The sequence below is a fragment of the Neopsephotus bourkii genome, unplaced genomic scaffold, assembly GCF_033783945.1.
Source record: "Neopsephotus bourkii isolate Nb327-2 ecotype Australia unplaced genomic scaffold, CSIRO-AGI_Nbou_v1 NB_168, whole genome shotgun sequence".
Lineage (NCBI taxonomy): Eukaryota > Metazoa > Chordata > Aves > Psittaciformes > Psittacidae > Neopsephotus > Neopsephotus bourkii.
This window is the reverse complement of record NW_026900684.1, coordinates 13,085,942-13,111,402: the sequence shown is the minus strand read 5'-3', so window position 1 is coordinate 13,111,402 and position 25,461 is coordinate 13,085,942. Positions and strand designations below refer to the sequence as shown.

The 25,461-nt window shown below is 39.5% G+C and overlaps 1 protein-coding gene across 2 annotated transcripts in view; it reads right to left on the bottom strand.

Moving 5' to 3' along the window:
• MARCHF1 (membrane associated ring-CH-type finger 1) overlaps positions 1–24,295 on the bottom strand; it is a 238,428-nt gene extending 214,133 nt beyond the window's left edge. The window contains exon 1 of one of the 2 annotated variants that reach the window (XM_061373239.1): positions 24,187–24,295. The gene's annotated coding sequence lies outside the window, so the exon portion shown is untranslated. The remainder of the gene's footprint in view (positions 1–24,186) is intronic. The other variant, XM_061373248.1, reaches the window with a different exon arrangement.
• Between the last annotated feature and the right edge of the window lie 1,166 nt (positions 24,296–25,461).

Below are 25,461 nucleotides of genomic sequence, written 5' to 3'. Positions count from 1 at the left end.
AAAAAATTAAAGAATTTTTACTGTTGTGGGTGTTCACAGAAAATAGCTGAGCAACTGTTGTAACATGACAGCCAAAGAAAAAATAAAGTTGCTAGATACACTGGATTTGCCTTCCTCCCAAGGAAGAAAAGAAAAATAATTTAATAATAAGCCAGTGAGGCAAAACAGAATGTTTGATGATTAAGGTTTTGAGATTTTTTGTTTTGTTTAGTAATGTTGGGTGAGGGATTTCCCCCTTTTCTTATTTACAAGGAGCAACCTATTTTACTGCATACAGGGATGAAAACATGGGTGGGGTAAATGCTACTACAAATGCCTCAGACAGTTTTCTCAGACCTATAAAAGGATGTGTGAAAAGAGGGAAGGAAAAAAAAAAAAGCATGTTTATTTTATAAAGTTTGACAGACATACTACATTTTCGTTGGTGAGATGCAAAAGATTTGAATGTATAGGCAGCAACGGACAACACAAGTACATTTACTTAATTTGAAACATTCTCCAGACAGGCTTCTGGGGGCTTTTGGATTATAAAACCAACAGACCACCACATGCTTTTAACATTATGATCTAATTGTATAGCAGGAAAATGCTGCTTATCCATACCTGATGGCCTTGTTCAGAGGCGTGCAGAAAATCAAATGCTTGTAGATTTATGTTGTCACACAAACATGCAAACTGCAGATATTCTCATTTTCATGGAAATTTGGTTTGTGTTACCTAAATAACCATGCAAGATTATATGGCATGAGTGCATGCAAATAATTCATGATTTGCTAAATTTCAGACTGAACAACAAGAAAAAAAAAATCATTAATGTTCGTAAGAGAAAAGGCTACATCACATTAGATGACAATAGAGTTAGTGATGAAAGTGATAAGTTAGTGAAGAAAGAATGAAAAGGGGGGGGGGAAGCGCATAAAACCAAATCATGAAGCAACTGGTATAACAAATGGGTTGATAAGACAACATATACTTTAGCATTTTCACCTGGTTATTTTGAGATTCTACATTGATATAAATTGTCAATGCAGAAGCTGTCTCTTAATTTAGAATTTATCATAATATTAAAAAGCAGAACTTTTAATAAGCTTTTGGGGTTTTATTTCTTCTGGTTTGTGGTGGGGAGTTTTGCTCAGTTGGTTGTGTTTTGTTTGGGGTAAGGATTTTTGAGGCGTGGGGTTTTTTGTTTGTTTTTGGTTGTCTGGTTGTTTTGTGGGGTTTTCCTGGTTTTTTTATTGACTCAGACTAGAAAGAGGCAGAACAAGAGAGCAAAAGGAGAAACTTAAGTTTAGTGAGCCAGCAGGTTGCTATGTACATCATGATACACCTATGTTACCTGTCACAGTGAAATAAGGACCCTACGCCTGCAAAAGACTTATCTTGTGCCTTAGAGACACACAATAGGCCTGATTCAACACTTAAGTAGCAGCCTGTGGTGGACAGTCAAGTGATATGGGCCTGGTCTATACAGGTCAGAACTCCTGTATACCGACCTTTCATCAAGTATTAAAAAAAAATACCTCAAATTAGCCGCTTTACTTAAAAAAAAAAAATAGAAAAAATAAGAAAAAATCCCACACCACCACCTATCACAGCAACAAATCACTTTTTCAAAAATACAATCATATACTTGAATGCATTAGTAGTCAGTTCTAACAATGACAATGCTTACAGAGATCAAAGTAAATTCTCACCATGACTTGAACTACTCAGAATCCTAAATTTCTTCAGTAACTACTGTGATACTGTTAAACAATACTGAGATCCATCAGTGAATGGCAGCATAACAGATGAGCAGACATGCTCTGTCACTTGCACTATCCAGATGCGCTTTGAGTACTACAAATTACAGCATTCATAAAGAGCTCAGGAAAAAAAAAAACACTAGGGGAGTCTTTTTTCCATTAAAAAAAAAAAAAAAAAGACAAAACAAAAAACCCACCACAAACAATGACAAAAAAACCCACAAATTCTAGAGTGACCTCCCTACGAAAGTCATATGAAACCAAAAATACCGTTTGTTGATGAAGGGCTATCATTTCTCCATTAATGAGCAAGACACAGCAGATACCTAGCATCTAGGTATTTCCTACCTTTCCTCTATTAATGAGCTACCTCTCATCAGAAAGACAAGAACACAGAAAAGCAAGATAATGTATCAGGGAATTCACTTATTACAGGCAGCTACATGCAGCCATTTCCCATGAAGAATTTCAAGAAACAAAACTTATATTCCTTTTTAACATTAGACTAAGTACCTATTAAAAGCCATGCTCTTTTTTCTGTCATTCCTTTTTAAAGTTAATGGGAAAGATGACAGAAAAAAGAAAACTGAGAACTGACTTTCACCTTTTCTCCCCTTCCTTGCTGCTTCTCTTAGGAGATTCCCTGTAGCCACCTTAATGATTTTTCAAAACGTATCTCATTCTTCTCTGCACTGGACATGCCATCACCAGATGCATGACTTAAAATATACTCAAGGCTTGAACGGATTCACTGGGAGACACAAAGCATTCCTAAACAAAAAGGTTTATTGTTCCTAGAGGGTGAGCCTGTTTTAAGCTTCACAATTTTTATGCCAAATGTGGGAATGGGAGAGTGCATGGAGGGGAATACATCAAAACAGAAAGCTCCAGGCTTCATTAAGCCCAACCAACTAATTAAAATGCAAGAAAGAGAGGCACAACAAAATGGAAGAGCTCCTCTTTGAAGGTGAAAAAGAGATAGCAAAGTGTCCCTCTACAGTTTCATTTGAAAATACTTCAACGCAAAAATATGGGAAGTCAAAAGAATTGTACTTTCAGTGGAATAAAGATGATACTGTCTTTTCTTGCAACAAGCAAAAGCTGCAAGTAGAAATATTTCTAGGCTAGCTCCTAAAATAAGGTAGCACACAACATACAACACGAACAAATGATGTCAAGGAGTTTTCATGATAAGAGACAGCCTCATATCATACCATGCTGCTAAAACAGTTCTAACAAAGGCTCCTGAGCACATTTCACTCCAGATGATAACTGATGATAAGTGATGAAATTTCAAAAGCAGGCCAGGCAACAGGTCTGTTAGGTTATCAAAAACTAGCTCATCCTACACTTTATACAATTTCGGCAGTCAATGCTAAAAAAATAGGTATGACAGAGGCCAATAGGAGAAAATAAAAAATTAAAAAAAAATAAATCACCAGATGATTCACCAAAAGATCCACACTGCAGTGCTGAATGTGTCATTTGTGTGTGTGTGTATATATATATATTCACTATATATATATATATATATATACACACACACACAGACACTACTGCAGCGCTCTTCACCAGACTGATAGCATGTCTCCCCCTGTTAACTGGGACATGTCAAGAGCTGTCTGCATGACAAAGCAGTAATCACAGAAAACCCAAGGACTTTATTGTCAGGCATTTCTGAGCATCAATAGAGGACTATTCTTAAGACAGCAACTAAGAGATGGAGGGGAGGGATAATTCTTTGTACGAAGAGCTTCGGGAGCTAGGAAGGAAAGCTACTATGTGATATTTTAAGAAAGAATTAGAAGATACTAGGACATCTTATTCTCTCCTTTGCAGGTGGCTGTATTGAAGTCAGAATCAAGGCTCATATACTAACTTCAAATTCATGTCGAAAAAAAAAATGATCCAATCTCCAACAAGTATTCAGCCTGCTTCTTTGAAAGTAAGAAGTTTCATGCCACCAGAAAAATAAAGAACAGAATTATTTCTTCATTGGGCCAATAATAAAATAGTCACAACCCAATGTTTCAGAGCTCCAGATTCCAGTGTCCTTAATGACTTCACTTATATTTTATGTGAACACCAAACCCCTTGGAATCTGTAATAAGTGAGAAAGAAAACTACTTCACATGACAGATTTTGAAAGTGAGAGATTAGGCAAATGCCAATAAACAAAATTACATTGTAGATAATGCTTTCTTCATTTACTCAGATACAGTTCAACACTCACAGAACACAGTTATACATGTTCATACGCTTTCTATATGGAATGCAATCACAGCTGTAAGAGCACACATATAACCGCTTTCCTGTATCATACATAAAAAAAAAAAAAAAAGAAACCTGTAGCATCTGGAGACTGCTAATTTTATTCTCTGATCATGACAGAAGTTTTTAGCTACCATCAAGGAGATATTATGTGATTGCAGGACAATAGAGTATAAAATGAAGAAAAATAATCTCTAGATATTCCCTATCTCTATTGCTACAAACAAGATTTCCTTAGACCATCTGTTCCTCTTTAGGTATAAAATCTTTTAAACCAGATTAGGATATTAAATAGTCATCCTTCAGAAAAGTTTCCTGTTGCTAAGAAACAGGAAAGAAAATAATATACCCAAGGTCAGCTGTGACTGAATTGATTCAGGCTGATATCCAGGGAATTACAGATCAGTCAGTCTCACCTCTGTGCTGCCTGGCAAAATCTTGGAGCAGATTCTCCTGAAAGGCATGCTAAGGCACATGAAAAACAACAAGGTGCTTGGTGACAGCCAGCATGGCTTCACTAAAGCCAAATCCTGCCTTACCAATTTGGTGGCCTTCTATGATGGGGCTACGGAACTGACGGACAGAGGTAGAGAAGTTGATGTCATCTACCTGGACTTGTGCAAAGTGTTCAACATTGTCCCACACAACACCCTTGTCTCAAAATTGGAGGGACATCAATTCAACAGGTGGACCACTCGGTGGATAAAGAACTGGCTGGATGGCTGCACGCAGAGTTGTGGTCAATGGCTCAATGTCCAGCTGGAGACCAGTAATGAGTGGTGGCCCTCAGGGATCGGTGTTGGGACCGGTCTTGTTCAACATCTTTGTCCATGACATGGACAGTGGGATTGAGTGAGCCCTCAGCAAGTTTTCCAATGACACCAAGCTGTGTGCACTGGAATAGGTTGCCCAGGGAAGTTGTGAAAGCTCCATCCCTGGCGGTGTTCAAGGCCAGGTTGGACAGAACCTTGAGTGACATGGTTTAGTGTGAGGTGTCCCTGCCCACGGCAAGGGGGTTGGAACTTGATGATCTTAAGGTCCTTTCCAGCCCTAACTATTCTATGATTCTATTCTATAAAATTTTTGACCCAATATGACACATTTCTTCAGGAATCGGAATCAAGCACACTGTTTGTTTAGGCTGGACTGTTTCCATAAGCCATATTCTGCTTAGAAGTTTTAGATTTGCATGGAGACTATGAATAAAAGTAAAACTCCGTTCAGTGAGCAGTGACATAAATGATACTCTGGTTAGGCAAATCAACAGGGAATTACAGTACTTTGAAAAATCCTTCTTGAGTTGTTCAATAATTCATTGCATTTTGTATGACCTTTCATTTCTGGCAGCTTTTTCATTAGACAGATTTCAGTTCTAGGTTTAAGTCAAAGGTCAATGCTTCTAACACATCACTTCTCTCAACAGTTACAGGCAAGTTAAAGACAACTTTTTCACCTGAGGCACCACTTCTGCAAACATGAAATAAGGCATTATTTTCTTGCTACTCCCAGCACATTGGTTCAGCTGCACTCCCCCTTACCAATTAAGGAATCCAGACCACCTCTACACAAAACATAATCCACATAAAATAGTAATACAGTGAAATTACCACACCACTTTCCAGATGTGTAACTTTAGAAACAGCACATAACACAGAACAAGGTACAAGTTCGCTATATAACACTTAGGGAAATATGTTATAAAAATAAAAATATCTGCAATCCAGAATCATTATCAAATGAAGTTTAATGAATTCTGATTATTTTTGGCTTTTTGGAAAAAAAAATAAAACAAAAGCTCAGAATTACTATAAAAGCTTCCAAGAGCAAAAGATAAGGGAAGTTTTAGGATTTGCTTTAAAAGTGCTTCTCAATTTAACTATGTCAGTTCTTCCCCAGCCAAGCTGTAGGGACACAGGAAAGCAATCAGGTAATTAGCTATTTCTCCTTCTACTCTTCTTACTCTTATAAAGAAGTTGTGTCCAAGAATTTCCCCCTTTCACCCTGGGGAGTTAATTATACTACATACAAGGCCCTGAAAAACAGGGTCCAGGCACAAAAAACCACTATCTTATAGTCTACTACGGTATAATAGACTAAACATAAAACTAGCATACAAAACAACATGTAAATGGCAAACTGCTGTACATAGTATAAACAAACTAAACAAGAACTGCTAGACAGTAAGTCTATTTGTCTCTTACACAGTCTTTCCCACTGGTTTGTTGCAAAAGTTTGAACATATACTGAATATAACAAGTAAGTACAAATGTTTATCTAGATGCCTACATTTTTCAGTCTGAAAAGGCAGTTCACAAAAATACAGCATGTGCCATGCGGCCACTCTCCTGACTTGTAAAACGGCTCTTGTTCACCAGGTTCCTTCCTGACATAACTGCCTGAACTCTGCAAAAACAATTTTTTGCTGATGCCTTCTATTTCTTCTTTATATTTTCTCCTTATTCTCTAGTCTGAAGATAATGTCAGTGATAACACACCTATTAAGAGGGAACCTTACACTGATAATGCCACAATTTGGTGCCAAAATGGCAGAGGAGGACAAAGCCTCCTGCACTCCCAAGGCTTCTCAAGCACATCAAAGGATGCTGGTACCTTTAGGGATCCTGTATACCAGCTTAAAAATGCCTGTATAAAAATAATGAATAATTAAATACAATCAAATTCTAGAATTATTAACATTTATATATTGATACAACTGCTAAAATACTTTTATTAATTTAATATTACTCTTAATGTTGATATATTTCAATAAAATTTAAAATAAATGTCTATTAAAAATAAAGTGTCCAATTAATACAAGATATTCAGTAACAGATACTATCTAGTCTTTTTCCTTCCCCTCTGACCTGCTCTTCATGTATAGTTAAAATTTAGTAGTCTGGTGTCACACAAGACTTCTCTAAAATGTTAATATTTTTAGCTAATTTCTTCCTCTGGCACCCCATAACCCTGCCAACAGTAGGGAAACTGAAGGCTTTTCTCATCTATGACTGGACCCTGGTTTAATGTTTGCATGAAACAAGCAAGCATTACAGAGCATAGAGAAAGTTACTATAGCAAAATTCTACAGCAGATGTTATAGAACAGGAAGATACTAATTTGCAAATATCCCACTCATACTCATCCTTCCAAAGATATCATTCACTCATAATGTCACACGCACCTACACACAAGTGATGTGTCTGCCCAAGTGGTTTGGCCAGGATCACCTTTATGTGACAAAGAGGACAAGAGATACCAGCTATCAAGTTCTCAATATTTTTTCTGTGTTTATTCCCAACTGGCAACAAGAAACTACTTTTTGGAGAGATCTTCACAGCCTATGGTCTGTTTTTCTGCTGGGCATGAAGAAACAGCATAAATGACAAGCTTCCACTGACAAGTCATCTGCTTTTTGAGAGGGTAGGCGTTCAGGTCTTGCATAAATAACGCATTCCTCAATCTTACCACTGGGAATAACATCCTGGGAGCTGCATCCTTGGAGATTTGTTCTTTGTTATCAATACAGGCCTTTCTTTTAACCCTTCTGCTGCTGCTTCTGGTGGTTAAACACATCATTTAGACCAACTCTAATAATTCTATTACATATCTTTATAAAGGGTTTGGTAAAAGTAAGCCAAGCCATCACAAATGGCACAACCTGTCCTGGAAATACCAGCAAATAAGCCAAAAGCTGATGACCATCTGTCATGGTTTAAGTCCAGCCATGCACTCTCTCACTCCCCCCCTTTAATCCCCCCCACCCTGCTCCCAGAGGGGTGAGGAGGAGAATCAAAAGAATGTAACTCCCATGGGTTGACATAAGAACAGTCCAGTAACTAAGGTATAACACAAACCACTGCTGCTACCACCAATAATAATAATGATAAGGGAAATAACAAGGGAAGACAATACAGCCACTCACCACCCACAGACCAATACCCAGCCCGAACGAGCAGTGATCTAGCTCTTATGGGTAACTACCCCCAGTTTACATACTGGACATGATGTGCTGCGGTATGGAATACCTCTTTGGCTAGTTTGGGTCAGGTGTCCTGTCTCTGCTTCCTCCCGGCTTCCCCTCCTCCCTGGCAGAGCATGAGGCTCAGAAAGTCCTTGGTCAGAGTAAACATTACTGAGCAACAACTAAAACCATCAGTGTTATCAGTGCTGTTCCCACGCTGAAAGTCAAAACCACAGCACTGCACCAGCTACTAAGAAGGAGAAAAATGACTGCTACTGCTGAACTCATGAGACCATCAAAAACTAATCTCTCAACCCATGCAGCTAGTCCTTAAGAACTGAGGTGCTTATGGAGCTTCTCATAACTTGTAGTTGTGTTGCTATGTTTTTTTGGTAATTAAGGAGCTTGCTTTCTAGCTCTATCTGGTCCCTTCCCCAAGGGCTGAAATCAGTGTGAAAAAAATCAAGTGTGGGTTGATTCAACTGACAAAGGAGATTGTCATATTTTGCATATATTGTAAAATTCTGTATCCAAAGGAAATTGGCAAAAAAAAAAATCCCATGAAGCACTTTTCTTTTTACTAAAAAAGTGTTAACTATGTCACAATAAATATTACTTGAAGACATGTTTCAGATTTATTGGACATCTAAAAGTAGCACACCAGAGCCTACCCAACATAAAAGTGGAATGCAACTTTACTGTCAAACTTGCTAAAAACATGACGTTTGCCAAATGAAATGTGTGAAGATAGAAGTGAGGACTGCTGTAGAAACAATTACACACTCTTCACATCCTACTGCCTTGGCTTTTCCTGCCTATACAACTTTCGCGTCATCACACAGTCAGCTGTATTCCTACTGTGATAACACCTATCCTATTCATAACCTGTATTCTTACTGTGGTGACTACTCTTGATAACTTCAAACACTGATCTAGAGCCATCCTAAGGACTGAGAGCTGGATATCACCTCACTTTAGGCCAGGTTGGACAGGGCTTTGAGCAGCTTGGTCTAGTGGAAGGTGTCTCTGCCTATGGCACTGGGGGTGGAACTAGATGATCTTAAAGTCTTTTCCAACCCTAACTATTCTATGTTCCTATGATGTATATTGTTTCCTTGATGTCCATCTGCAAATACAGTTCTCTGTTATCCCGTAAACTTTAGGTTTCAGTCTTTCATTATGTCAATGCACCATATAGGAATGCTTTCAAGAGTTAATTAAATACCAGTACACAGTAACTTTATGGATAACAGCTGACATTTTTCCTCATAAAGAATACTTTCACTTCCTGCCTTTACAGTATTTTTTCTCCTGTCTGGATTTGGCCCATGAACCAGACAGCACAACACACTCAGGAATTTCCACAATACCAATACTGATATGAAGGTAGGTAATCATTTTCCCTAAAGCAAAGGTTTGTGAACAGATGCCAACAATTGTTTATGAACTACACACGCATCCAACAGCTATCAAGCCTCATATTTAATGCTCTCCACTAACTCAGAACTCAAGTTCTCAGTAAATACAATGAATTATTCTGTACTACTATACAGCACAAACTAACAAAAATAGGAAAGAAGACTTAGACTGAGGGAAGAAGACATCTCCTGAGCCACAATAACTTAAGGTGATAAAATGGAGGATCAAGGCAGAAGTAGGTAAGCCATGCTGAACATCAAATTGATTCTCAAAACCTCCATTAATTAAATAAACACTGATGTCCAGAAAGGTGAACAGATCAGCGGCTCCTGAAGAAGTTCTAAATTAACCATTTGCTGTTATTCCCTCTAAAAATTCCAACCTAGATATAAAACTATACAAGGTATTCTTGTTACAGAAAATTCCTTAATTGGATGCCAGCAATGTTTCCTGGCAGAAACACTCACAATTGTCAAATTTTTCGCTAGCTGAAAAGGCCTGTTATTTCAGAGTACTTGCAGTACCTGCCAGTTCTGCAATCCTTATAACATTTGTTACAGGACAAAACACAGCCAAAGCTCAAAATGCTGACTGAAAGCCAAACAAAATTGTTTGATTTCTAACATTTTGAATACTATGCCAAAAATAAGTAGTAAGTTAGTTCAATTTGAGCATTGTCAAAACTAGATCTTGCTTGACACCGTAGTAATGAGACCTGTAACAAAGTATTCACTTTTTCAGCATCAGGAAGTTCAATCTAGTAAATATTTAAATTATGTCCTGAAATACGTGTCATGCTTGTCCTTGTTTGTGCCAGCCTCAAAGCAGCGTAAGACCTGGTGCGTTCCTCTGGTGAGGATGTTACAATCATCTACTGAGAGAAAGAGTAGCCACTTATAGCACCAACTGAGATTTGTACACTCCTGCAGAGTATGACAGATATCCTTTCCCCCGTGGTTGCTACTATCACGTAGTTACTGCTGTATGTGGGACTAACTTAATGGCTATATGATAGTAGTGGTAACTATCATTGCATTGAAAAATTGGAAAGCGTGGTTTTGTTGCTTCAGCATACAAAATATTTATCTAATAGGAGGATACTTACATGCCTTTCCTATGAAAAAAGGATCAGTCCTCTCAGGTTAACTTGAACAATTCCTTTCATTTTGCAGGGAAAAATGCATTTTATGTTTTCATGTTTGCAGGATTAGTGGATAGTAGAGTTAGGATAAGAATTTTTAAGTTTGTAATCCCACATCTACTGCTTAATGATTAATTTGTCAAGGGTGTGTATTTGGATATTTATTTGGGTTCACATGACTATTCAGATTTTGAAGCTCCTCTACATTCCTTTCCTCATTGGCTCTCTAAACAAGTAATCTTATAAAGAAATAGGTATGTGTTGTATGAAAGCTGTCAAAACACCATTAGCTTCTAACTCTACAGATCTCATCTCATTCTAGACACAAGCACAGAGGATAGGCCATGCCACTGTCACAGACTGAACAAACTTGACAACAATTTTAAATTCAAAACTGGAAGTGTAACTGTGTCTGACAAGAAACCCTCACCCCTGCAAGACAAAACATTGCATTTAATCACTCTCTGATGTTATACATGAAAGATGTGCATCTTTCATTAAGATATGGTACTTGTTAGAACAGATACAGTCAAAATTATTTTGCTATCCCAGCAGTTAAGACAGTGATATTTCCGATCACAACAATGGCTGAGGTTAACTTCAGTTTAGCACACACCTCTTCAGTATACAAGAAATCTCTACACAGATGAGGGGACACAAACTGCTCCAGGACCAGCACTAGCTGGTTCTGCTAATCAGGCTTGTGAAATACAGCCAGCAAGTTGGGCAACGGTCACAGTAATACAGCATTATGTCACTTCTGGACTGAAAGCAGAGCACAGACAGCTCTGAATATAGAGAGAAAAGAACTGTGTTAAACTAGCCAATTATTAGAATAACATGGAGATGCCAAAAATTTGACCTTGAGTCTCCTATGTTAAAAGAAAGCATTCTTGGATGCTACTGTCAACTGCTTCTCTTTACCACTTTCTCCTTTTCCTCTGCCTTTTCCTCCCCATCCCCACCTTTCTTTCTTCTTTGGAAACCTTGGGATTGCTCAAGTAAATTTTTATTTTTTTTCTTTTTTTAAGGCTTAGAAAGAATTATGGGGATAAGAAAACAGTTTTCTGGGAGCTCTAGCCAGGATGTTTCTTTGGCCATGAATAACTACACTATTTTTGAAAACCTCATTGCTCTATTTCAGTTGCTGTGCAGGTGGTCTGTTAAAACTTAGAAGTTATACATGTTAGTTAGGTGTTCATGTAAATATTTCATTAAGTTTCCCGGGTTATAATAAGCATTGCTTAGTACTGTTTTACGCAACACAGGCTACCGAAAATTTTCTACCAAGGGGGAGGAGCATGTAAGATTAATAACAAGTGGATAACCACTATGTTTTTCCCCCACTATCAAAGGGAAAAAAAAGATTGTGAACTTTAAGTTAAATGTGACTATTTGGGGAAGATACAGTTTCATCTCATAGAGTAGGTAAGTAAGGACACGCCATATCTTTGTTCTCTTTCTTATAACCTTATCCAAGTATTTTTTAAAATCCTTGCTTAAAAAACCACCTTATTGATAGTTTAAAAAAGTACAGGATATACTCTTCCCCAACACCTGATCATAAATGAATTTATTTCTCTAACAAATTTTGTCTTCACAAAATGTTATTAAGCTCTCATGACCAAATGCAATAAGGATAAAAGGTCTTAACCATGAGCAGCTTTTAGCTGTTTAGATGTTACCAATCATTCCATTTATATTTCTATACAGTTGAGGGATTCAGTCAGGTAGACTGTTGCACTCCTAGTCAGTCAAACACTACCAGCAGTTGCCTAGTTTGCCAATTTTGCAAGCCATCATCTGGTTTATTTCCTGGCATTTCCCCTCATGTCTGCGAGTGACTTAAATCATCCTAAAATGTAAGTAACACACAGAATATTAATTATACTTTTAACACCATTTATTACTTTTTTTCTTTTTATGTATAACATCAAGAAAGGAAACCTTTCCCTCAGAGAATTTTTATTATCATGTTTCCAGATGTCTTCTATATTATTTGATCTTTGATTAAATAAATAAAAAAAAAAAAAAGACAACTCTGCTATTAGCCCAAAATGCAAAACTGCCTGCCATAATTCTTACTAGCTTTTTAGTATAAAAGACTGTAACTTATTGGCCTTGCAATAACAAAGTTTTCTACACTTCAGAACTATTGTAGAGATGGTGAGCCATAAAGTTGTCATTTAGAGATCAAAAATAGGCTTCAATTCTCGTCCAAATTAAAAATAAAAAGAAAGTAAACAAACAAAAACAAACAAACAAAAAGATCTCTTGTCTGCTTCCACTAAAGCATCTGCATTCCCGCTGTGCATTTTTAAGTAATGCAATAAGACCTGTGATGATTGCACAGGAATTACACACAACGTAATGCTTGAAGCACCATTATGGAACTGCATAGCCAATGCAGTATTAAAGCAAGAAGAGCCTTCCAGCTCTGTAATACTATTTCAAGGGAATAAATTAAAGTCATACAGCTGCAAAGGTCCTACAGAGACCATAGGACTACAGAGTAAAGCAGAAAGGGAACTAGAGTAAGCTTCACACTAGTCTGCATTAATATGTATGTAGGAAGCTAGATCTGAGGCTGAATTATTAAAAGCAAGAGCAGAATTCTCTTTCACTATTCTGCTAAACCAAAAGGTATCCATTATTATGTAATGTCAATTCCTGAATAATACTGAATGTTACTAAATGTATAGGCATGATACTTGTCTCAAGATATCTAGGTGTTAACAGGTACAGCTGGCATAGTCTCTACAGCAAACAAGCACTTAAATTCCTTCAACTTCAGATGCAATCATCTAGTTCATTTTCAGATTAGATCCTGACTTTCAGATTGGGCATTCAGAAAAGGAGAGAAATACACAGTGAAAATACACATATGCAAATACCCTGACCAGCATTAAACAGGACAGAAAAGGTAGAAAAGGGTATAAGCTCGACCTCCAGAATAACATACAGCTAGCTATCCAACTAAAAAACACTCCTCCCCTAGTAATCCCAGCCTCATTCACCATGCACAATAAAACGAGGCTAGAGATCTACAGATTAAAATGTCATACACCGCTGATCTATCCGCAGCGCATCAGAATTTTGAGCAAAAGTTCTATGGAGCGGAGGCAGAAAGTGTGGAAAAAGGCATTACACCCAGTTGTAATACATACTCACACTCAAGAAACCTACAGTGAAACTGGGGTCTGTTATAACAGCTTACGTAGGTAACAGTGCCAATGTGTTACCACCTGTGTGATCAAGAATTCAAATCAATGAGACATTTTGCCTATAATGCCACCAGACTAGCACCTCAGATTGTATTCCTGGCTTCAGTTGAGCACACCTGCCTGTTTTCCTTCACCTCCTCAAACCACACAGGCAGCATTGCACTGATGTTCTTTTTAACCAGCTCCTCTTTGTCTCCCCTCTTTAGTACACTCATCTGAATCACATCCTTGTAGATCAATTCTTTTATTTGTTAGTACTTGCCATCTTTCTAGTCTAGACTCTGAATATTGCTTCCCCTTCCTACAGTCTCAGTCCACAGGTTGCAAGCACTCATCTCTCCAGGTTTGTTCTGTTCCCTCTCATTTTCTCCTCCTCATGATGCTTTTGAGGGACTCCCTTCTAGGCAGCTTTCTCTTCCAGAGCTCCCAGGCAGCAGGCAGCATGTGGAAGTAGGGCTGTTCACACCCTCATCTCCCACAGCCCAAATGACTCACATGTGTGATTTCAGAGAAATCCTCCTTTGGCCCAGCCATTAGATTTTAGAGAGGTTTTAGCCAACAAAGTCTAAGTCTTCCTAGCACAAGAACAGGTATTTTCAAGGTCAGCTCTCCACAAGCAAATAAATCTTCTGAGGAAGGGAGAAACACATACCTTGCACAAGAATCAATCCATTTTGTTTCAAGGCCTGCATCCTGAAGCATCAGTGTGTGAAAGTTTAAACAGCATTTGATAGTTATCTTCTTTTTCCAGCCCAGCTCTCTAACCTTGCTGAAACCTTCAACAATTTCTACTCAAAAGAGTGACAGACATCACACAGGGAGTTTAAAGCCCAGCAAAAGCAATAAGCAACAATGACCAGTGCCATTTACCAAGGAAACCTAATTTTAAATAGATGATTAGGATGAAAGAAGAGTATTCATCACTTTTCACATCACATTCTTCAATTATCGTTTCAACTATCTATTTCAGAACCTTTACCCAAGAAAACTCCTTTCTAGCTTTTTATAGCAACTTTAAATTTCTACATGTTGAAATTTCCATTGCCTTTCTACAGAAAATTTTGTTATCTCTAAATTGTTTTCACTTTGTTGTGGCTGTTGAAACTGGTTGCTTCTGTTTGAAAAACCTATCTCCATGCCATCACAGAGAAAAAGAGCCACATCTGCTGTCAAATATACTTTCACAGTATTGATACATTCACTTTATATAAATTTTATTTCACGAAAACACTACAGAGAAGAGTTCCTTGCTCTGGCAGGCACCTCATCATCTTTATAAAAGCTTCTTCATAAACTTAGGCCCTAACACAGCAAGATATGGCTTAATATAAAATACCTTCAACTGGGAGGTTATTCTATTGATTAGAAACACTATTCTAATTTCTAGAGTAAATTTATGCAAAAGCAATATGGTCATTCACTCTTGTATCAGTATTGTCTTATTCCAAGTACTTCTTTCCTTGATTACCCGCACACGTTTATAGTACTCCCTTACCCTTGCAAATTTAATCTTACCAAAGAAGTCAAGCTTCCAAGTCATAATATGACACATCAAAAAAGGTTGACAGTATGTTTTATTTCAAAAAATCAAAATCGATCTTATTTCCAATTTAGCTGTACAAACAGCTATGTAAGCACAGCTGAAGCAAAGAGGCCTTTGATTCGTCACCAGGGAGTCTTAGTCCCAGGCTCTCTGGTAATTTTCTAATTTTTCCTAATTTCCTTTTCCTAATTTTCTTTTACCATTATGCACAGAACTACACTTTCCTCCAAAAGCAGTTTAAGAGCTTGAATAACACTGACGTCAAAACCATAATCCTGCGGTTGCCTGGATTATTTTTCCCCCTTTCTTAAGAAAAAAAAAGAGTGCACACTGCCCTGTTAATGCCTAATTAGGTAGCCGCTCCACCTCCCAGCAGACCTGCGCTTGGGTTCCACCTTCATTTCCATACTTCTATGCCTTTTCCTGTATATGACTGGAATCACTCAGTATACAGTGTGGCACAAAATCAAGTTTTTAAATGAACTTAGACTTTAACTTTTCCCCATCCCTACCCTTGGAAACTCACCTGATGAACTCTGTGATGCTCACTCCAATATCCTTCACAGGGTCTAACTCAGATTGACAGTTTTTCTGTGAAGGCACTGAAATATCCAGTTGTGATGATGATCATCCTTTCATGAGTTCAAGTAACTTAATGACAGCTTTGCAGAACATGCATGGGTTTAATAGTGGTAAAAAAAAAAAAAGTAATTATAATGGTTACAGCTTTTAGAAGTAGTCTAAGTTCTTAAAGATGCAAAAAGAAACATTGCTGGCAACTCTGGAAAAAAATAATTCCATCTCATTACCTACAACATTGCCACAGGCAATCACAAGCATTCCCTCAGTTTTTGCTTTGTAACTATTATCATTAACTGGATTCTTCACAGATGTTTAAGTAGTGCTGTAACCTGTATTGTAGCTTATTGCTACTGAGTAGTCCTTTAACTGAAGAATAATCCTTACCAAGTTTTAAAACAAATACGTAACTTGACAAGGCTTAACAGGTCATACATTTTGTATTCCACAGCATAAAGCCAAACAAGCATGCCTTCTAAAACAATTAAGTCGGGGGCATCCAGACCCCTCCCAGGGCTGTCCCAGGAGAGCCTCAGCCCCTGTGTCCAGGTGTGAAGCCCACCAGAGGGGCACCTGTGGGTGTGGGGTACATTATGAGACATAGGGGAAGGGCAACTGCAGATTGCACAGGGCTTACTATGGGATGCAGGATGTTTATAGGAGGACTCAAAGGCAGGACTGGGATGGATTTATATTATTTGGGAAGGAACAACTGTGAGAAAACAGAAAAGTGGATAAAAATGGCCAGCTGCACACAATAGTTTGCTGGTTGGAATCACTTGCCTAGCCATCCCCTGTGCCTGATCCATGCAGTCTGTCCTACCTGCTAATTAAATCGTTTCTAACTCTTTTCTGGGTAAGGGGCTCTATTCATCATCCATATGTGTACAGGGGTCCCAGTGCAGCAACTGGGGTGGGACTGCCAGCCACAGGAGAGACAGGGGTGAGAGGCCTTGAGTGCCAGCTTGAGGTGGGTCATGGGGACACAGGTTTCTGCAGGGCAGCACCTGGAGCAGATGCACCCAGGCATCCACAGTAGCCTCGCGCATCTCAGCCTGCTGGATCTGGCCCAATATTTTCCTCTAGCAGAGGGGAAGAAAAGGTGCTAAACACAGCAGATGCTTAAAACAAGATTTTCTTTTCTCATTCCACACACAGAGATCATCATCTTTCACTCTGTATCTCAATTTTGTCTCTTTTCCACTATTTTCCCACTCAGATCATTTCACCCACATCATAGCAATCTTCTCTTATCATAGGTATTTCCTCCACTCCTTTTCACTTCCACCCTACCCCTATTTCAGATTTTACACATTCATTTTCCTTTAGCTTGCTTCAATTTCTATAATCTTACCTTCGTTTTCCTCTCCATGAATTTTTTTATCATTTCCTCTTTAAATTCCTCAACCACCCTTTCAGTAGGGATAAAAACTGACCCTTACACATTCTGTCAGTTTTCTTCAGGTTTGCCAGATTCATTCTTTGTAACATCGCCTTTCACTATCTTTCAAAGCAAAACATATGCAACTGAGGCACTCTTCTTCTTACTTAAATAAAACATAGTTATTTTCAAACACTTACTGACTGAACAGGGTTTGTATTAAAGTTTCTTCACAGGAGGACAAAATAAAATCAGCAGACTATTTATAAGAATGCAGTTCAAAAGACTCAAAGAATTCAGAAAACAGTTTCACCTGAAGTGAAAGAGACTGCTCACATAACAAGCCTGCAGAAAAAAATATTCAAGGTTTAGCTATTTCTTCCCCCTCCTTCCCTGTGTGCAGCTGAAGAAGAGAGACCGTTTTCACCTACTTCTCTTGACAGAATTTGATTTCTCAGGCTTTGTTCTACCTTAAGGTGCCCACCTTACCAACTTGGGCATATCCATATATGATTGCAAAGTTGAACTCAGTTCTTCACTTAGCAAGAGTTTATCAAAAAGCTTTTATCTTTTTGAAGCATTTTGCCTCAGATGGACAATCAGACCCTTTCTCTCAGCCTTACAGAATACTGCATCACACCAACTGTAAAGACCAGCATTAGTGAGGCATATAGAGATGGAATTAGTTTGGCCTTTTTGAAAGCATGTCATCTTCTACCCAATATCTCCCATTAGGACTTCCACTCCCATTGCCCATTAGGACTTCCACTAACCCAAGCCACTGATTGTACTGTTTTAAAAAAAGGTACTATATAAACAAGGAAGATGCGTCTTAGACATAACCCTACAGGACTGAAAACATGAGGAGACAGCAGACGTCTTTTAAGAGGGGTTGGCACAGAGGAGACATGCTTCAGGTTTTTCTCCAAAGGAGCAGCACAGATCCCCTGAGCCTGAAACAGCAACGAGGTAAAGTGGCATATTGTCCACCACAGGCCAGGATAGGAATGTGCCTATGTTCACCGATTGCATGGCAAAGCTTCATGTATTGGAAATGCTGAAGTACAGGTCTTTCCTTGGGAGCCATAATCACATCTTTCTTACAAAGGCTCAAGATCAGGAAAGCATGATTAGATTTCATCCTGTTACACACTATTTTGTACTAGCAGGTGGAGCTTCCACTCCACAGCCTACTTCCAAGCAGGGGTGTTACTTTAGTTGATGGCTTTGAGGTTCTTGAATAGCAAAATACAGCTCACTCCAACTGCAACAGCTAATCCTGATGATCAGAGGGCTGGAGTTTGCCTCTTGTTATCCTGCTATGCAGATGAGTTCCAACTGATGATTTCTAGCAATACATCAGGTTTACTGATGCAGTTCATGTTGCTTTCCCAGCCTCCTTTCATCACACTTATCAAGTCCTACAATGACTTACACTGCAGTTGAGCTTCCCCCTAAAGCTCTGACCATGTAACACATGCACCCTTGTCCCATCAGAAGACGGCTCCAAAAGTTCAGTATTCTGTTGATCAGAAATCTTATACTAGTCCTTATTTTATTACTGTTTGTTCTCATGACAAAATTTTGTCCCTTAGGTTAGGTATCTAACTTGGATCATGTTATATCAGTTTTACATCTTAATACATTTACATGTATCAATTATTTTTTGCCTCTTTGAACCTTTCTTCCATGCTAAAGAAGTCCCTTTCTTCAATAACATCACTGGTATTTTAGAAATTCCATCTGGAAAAGCCCTCAGAGAAGGTTACCTCTGGGGAAGGTTGAGGAGAACCCCATCTCCCAGGAGACCCACTGCCATCAAGCCATCACTATGTAAACTACACTCCACAGAGGTAAAAAAAAACCTCCTCCTGTGACTGCAAAGATAGTCTGGCTCTCCCTCACTGTGCTTTTGTGCAGAATCCCTTCTCTCCTTTAGAGAGATGAAGGCCAGAAACTGGGAAACTGGGATTAGTACACTACTGACCTCAAATATATTTTGCCTGAATGACCCAATATGACCAAAACAATTATGACATGCACAGAACCTGGCCCCCATATAACCTCACTGGGAGCTCTAACTCTAACCATACAATGTCATGACTATTACATTTCCACAAGTTCTTGCAAAGCCATTGTGCCACTTCCCTTACCCAGGTTGTGCCTTCTATAGCTGTATAACACAACATGAAGCAATTGTAATACTTTTATAGACATCAACAAGGATACAGAAACTGATCTTCTAAGGAAAATGGAAAGCCTTACAGGAAATCAGTCACGGACCACTGCTTTAAAGAACTTAATTTCACAATTTCCAGTAACAGCTGCATCTAGGTCCATTTTCTTTGCTCTTCTTTCTTTGCTTTACTGTTTCTTTTACAGGGTGGGTAGATTCAGAAAGAACCACTGCCTCCAACTGCCTACCCAGTGCTGCCTGTGCAGACAGACAGAAACACAGAGCATAGAATACAGCCAGCTACTGCACACCAAAGCACTGAAAGTTCAGCCAAGTTGGTACAAATAGCAGCTAATGAGCAAAGGTTTCATGTTGTCCTGTGCTTCCCACCACTGTCCCAGTGCAGGCATGCTTACATGTCACAGGGACAGACAGACATAGATGGGTCAATTCTGTAAGGCATCCTTGTGGGGAAATCTGGCAAAAGACAAAGTTAATGGAACAAAATTCAGACAGGAACATTATAACTCTTCCTACACGTAAGTTACCAGAAATTCTTTCAACAGCTCAAATGCCACACTCCTTGTACAAAACATTAATTTCCTAAGATTATAAGAGTTACATAGTATCATTTTCACTGTAAAAACAGAAACTTTGTTTTTCAATCATCACCTAGTCTGAAATTAACTGTACACCCTTCCTGCAGCTCAGCACTGCCAAAATCTCTCACAATACACTACATGAGCTATCCTGTACACCTGTCCTACAACCAGCAGGATAGCACTGTGGTGGTACCATTGCCCAAAGCACCTTTAATGCCTCTGCATCCCAAGAACTATTCTACAGAAGGATGTATATGAAGTTCTACACAGCATTAAAGTAACCTAGGGAGATGTGAAACAACATGGAATCATACAATACTATTAAACTCCCTCCTATTTCCAAACAGTGGAGCTTTAATAAATGAGATTAAGATTCAGTGTATGCCTGGTTGCTAAAGATTTTGGAAAAAAAGGCACTAAACCGCCAAGATGGCTACACAAAAATAAGGTAAATTTATTTTTGCCATTTCATATTGCTTTGACTGTATCACATAGCCTACTCTTTAGTGGTGTTTATTCCTATTCCCTGAAGAATCTGATATAAACTGCTGTAATACCACACTCCTGCCTGGAAGAAAACCCCCTTTTCAATTACCAATGACTTGGAAAAATACTATCCAGCAGAAGAGATGTCCTTTTCTTGGCCTGTGATCACTCTGTTCACTTTAAAGGAATACACCTCATTAACCCTGATAATTAACAGGGTTATTCTCATCACAGAAAAGGTTTAAGTCCCTCTATTAAGCCATTGCTTGAATTTGCACTGCTATTAAGATGATGAGGCTATTCTGGATTTAATTTCAAATTAACAAGATGTTTCTCTTTAGAGATTCTAACTTTTTTCAAGTCAAGGCATATAATTCCATTGTCATGTACGCTACATGAGAATGAATCCACTGGATTAAGGAATGGACGATACACATACAGAAAATAAAAATTAAAGTTGAAAACCTAGAAGGGGTAAGGAAGCAATGCAAAACAGCAGCAAAAACAGAAAACAGGCATCTGAGAGCAGCATGGCTGCGGCAGCGGAAATCAGCAATAACTGAAAAATGACAAAAGGACCAAAATTACAAGGAGAGATACAGAGCATAGGAAAAGATGACCAGCAGATGTATCACTTGCTAGCTGCACCATTCCAGTAAGACTCCACAGGCTACATGGAAACTTTTAGTTCCCATGCTTTCTGCACTGGAAGTATACTAATGCATATTTGGGGAATTTTGTTCCTATATCACGTATAAGGTTTCTCAGGATTCTGTAGCTAATAGAATCTTCTAAAAATCTAAGACTTTAGTTTTTGCATGTAGGTATATTTCTACATGAACTTGCTCATTCCACAGGAGAAAAGACATTTGTCTAAAGACAGACAGTTATTCTGAGAATATTAAAAACAGTTAACTGCAGCAGTCATGTGCAGAAATCCCACATCAACTATAAAACCCAAAATGACAGTTTATCTCATTATCCATACTGACATCACATTAGTTGATGCGAGTTGTAGCTAACAAACATACAGAATAATCATAGTACAGAAAAATTAGACACATTTACTTTGAGATTAAATTATACATGTTTCACTGGCAGCACACCTGATACCAGAGCATCCAAGTGCCTTCAATGTAAATGCCTGGAGATGTCAAACTAACACCTAAGATTTTGCAAAAAGAAGTTTCTTTTGCATAAAATTCAGTCACTATTAAGTGTTGGAACAGACAAAAGAACTTTCTGTCATGACATGAGGAATATCACAGCTCTGACTGGGTCAAATACTGGATGAAGCAAGTTCACAGAGTTAAGGTAGCTGTCAGTCCCAGCTGGGAGAATTTCAAGCACTGCTAGATTGACCCATCCATGCATCTGAAAAGGGTCTCATTCATTTGGTATGCATTTTCCAGAAAACTTCCTTTTTTGTATTTTAAAGCACCCATTGCTAAATCTTGTCACAAGTGTTTAGCACTGTGAGAAAAACATTCAACTCCTCCCATGAAGAGTGTCAAGAGTGCTGTGAAATATTCAGAATAACTCACTATGCAAGTCTAATCAGCATAACAACTCCCTCAGGAATTATCAATTTGCAAATCTCTCAAACATCTAAAAAGGGTAAGAAAGTTGTTGAAAATACAGGAGGATTCTCATGAATGAGCTATACACTGAATTTTCTTCTTAAAGTCTAAAGCAAGAAAACATTCTTCAGCAGAGTGAAGGCAAAAGTATACACATGCGATTAATAGAGGAGGTAATGGAAGGCAATATTGAATCATCATGACAGCTTTATGTAAGCTTGTATGAGACTTTTAGTCAGGAATATTAGACAGTAGCAGAGATTTTATCATTATCAGGAAACATCATCATTGCATCTCCAAACACAGTCTTTTGGTTTGAACAGTGTAAAATGCACCTGAATGCTCATAGGTTCCCCGCTGCTTTCTTTGTTAGTCAATATACTACACCTTTCTTTATCAAATTGCAGGTTTCCAACTGAAACCAAAGGGCTGTGAACATCAGACCTGTAAATTTCATTGCCATTAGTTAGTTTCCTTCCTCACTCTAATACAAGATACACACAGCCCCCAGGGCCAGCAGAATCAGGGACAGAACCTCAAACAGAAGGGTTTGTTTTTCAACATAAAGTTCCAATAGCTAAAAATTACTCTTTTTTTACCCCTTTCTTTTTTAAACAAATATTAAAAATAACCACGGTGGCTTTGGCACTGCTTTAATCAGTCTAAACTTGAAGACAGGAACCCTAATTAAAACCAAGAGCTCTAGCCGTAAGAAACAGCTAATTAGTTCCCAACTTTTTAATGAAGTACTGTGGTGGTGCCCATATTAGCTGTTCAGTATTAAAAGGAAATATTCTGCAAGATAAGCTCATTCTCTCAGGGAGTACATCAGTTTGTATATTTACTTCAACCTATGCATTGTCTTTAAGAAAACACTGTAATAATTGATCAGATTTGCAGATCTCCGTACACAATAAGATATATGGACTTTGCAGCATTTTGAACAGAGGAGAAATACATGGCAGTTCATTTCAGTCCTGTTAGACAATTAAGACAACTTAAATCACACTAAAGTATAAGGTCCCCCTTTCAATTCATCCCTAAACAACTTAGAAATACAAGAAAGAAGAAGATGGGGAAGAAATGAGAGAAAACATTGTACTCATAAATCTGGGTAAAACAAATGGGATAGAGAAAAAGAGGAGCTACTAGATTAAGAGGAACCTTGGCTAGATAATCACAGCAAGACATGCCAGCAGCCATGGAAGCCTGAACACCTTTGTTCACGTTTCCACAGTTTTTAATGTCTCATTTCATAAGAGCTGGTACTTCTATCCCCCTTCCCACACACAGAGCATGAACTAAAAATTTTTTAAAAAAGTAGATCTAAAAGAAGAAAAGCTGACCAACTGACTGCAAACAAAGACCAAGTTATCCCACATTCCCAAGCCAGGTATTTCGAACAAGGCTCTCCGCTTGTTCCCAAGTCGCTACACTCCACACTTACTTAGAAAGCCCTTAAGGATAAATTGGCACTGATGCCGGAGCTGAGCCGAGGAAGAGTGAAAAACCGCCCCGAGGCGGCTAGGGGTGGCCGGGAAGGGCTCGGCGGGTGAGAGGTGCCCACGGCCGCCAAGGGAGCGCTCCCTCCCGAGCTCAGTCCCCAACTTGGGGCAAACGGGTGGAAGCGAAAGACGCTCCCCTCCGTTATTTATCCCAGCAGTGGCGCGCAGGGGTGATGGAGACTGAGGGACGCGGGCAGCCCGGGCTGCTGCTCGGTGCAGGCAGTTGTCAAGGTGCGAGCTCAACAGAATGATGAGACCACACGAAGAGCCGAGGGAAACCCTCGCTCTGCGTCTGCCCGCACCCACCGAGACAGGGACAGCGGCAGGAACCCGCGTGGGTGCCCTGATGCGCTTCTCCCAAAAACACCAAACCATCACCAAAAAAAAACCCAAAAGAAATAAACAAAAACCCCACAAACCAAACAAACAAAACCCAAATCAAACAAAAACCCCACCACAATAAGAAAGCACTACCACCCCGGAAAAAAAAGGGCAGCATCCGAGCCCGGGACCCGGCAGGTACCGTGCCACCAAGCCCCACGAAACCAACCTACCCCCGACTCCCCAACTCACCGGCGGCGGGCCGAGGTGCCTTAGGGAGCCGGGTACCAGGTATCACCCTCCGATCCATCCCGCCGCCCGACAGCCGCCAGCCCGGCGCGGCGATCCCGCCACGCCCCGCCGCGCCTAGCCACGCCCCCCGCCACGCCCCCATGATGTCATCCCGCCGAGCTGCCCCGCCCTCCGCCAGACCGCGCGGCTGGGAACGGGAATGGGGCAGGCAGTAGTTGGGAGGGGTGGGTGCCCGCGGCGGCCGTTTGCGTGGAAACACCAGCGTGGGAAATAGTGTTGTGATCAGTTTCACGCCAGAAGATTCGCACCCTCCCGGTCTCTGCTTTTCGCCTGAAATAGCCTTTAAAATCAGTTTGTTGGAGGTGTAGAAATCCCGGGCAGTAGGATTTCCGTAGGGGTTATTTGAAGGTTTACTTATCTTTGCATTAAGAAAATGAAGTGGCCGCCTGGAATCTCTCGTTGCCCTCGGAAAGCCGGGCAGAAGTCATAGCATCATAGAATCATAGAAAGGTTTGGGTAGGAAGAGACCTTAAAGGTCATCCGGTGAAAAATCCATCCCCCCTGCGGTGGGCAGGGACACCTGCCTCTAGGCCAGGTTGCTGAAGGCCCTGGCTTTGAACAGTTCCAGGGACAGGGCAGCCACAGCTTCTCTGGGCAACTTGTTTCAGTGTGTCAACACCCTCACAGTGAAGAATTTCTTCCTAATGTATAATCTAAACTTCCCCTCTGTCAGTTTAAAGCCATTGGCCTTCCCGTAGATGAAAGGGCACCTTTCAGCCATGAGTTCAACACAGAGAAGAACTGTGGGGGCTGGCAGCAGGAGGCACAGGACACCACAACACACAGCTCCATTGCATGGGCTCCAGTCTGTATAATTATTGTCATGTTTGAGAAAAAACATGAAGTTAGGTCTGCACGGCTTAGATAGATAGCTTAAGAAACTAACATCCTGAGGCAGAATGCTCAGGCAGCCATCCAGAGTGAGAAAGCCAAAAATAAAAAATAAAAAATAAAAATCCACCTTAGACCAAATTTCTGGAAATATGGCACAAAATCTGCTAGTTATGTATATTGATAAAGGCTTTGTTTCCAGAGTAAACCATTTTAGGCTGATTTAAATTGTGCCTCTATGCTCTTTAGAGACAGAAAGGGTAGAGAATGCCCATACAGATTTTTTTTTCTTTATATAATTGTTTTCAAGTGGCAGATCTAGATATTAAAGAAAACATTGGTTTGAGCTGCAGTGTGGAAGGAGTAGTAGTACAAGCCTCAGGC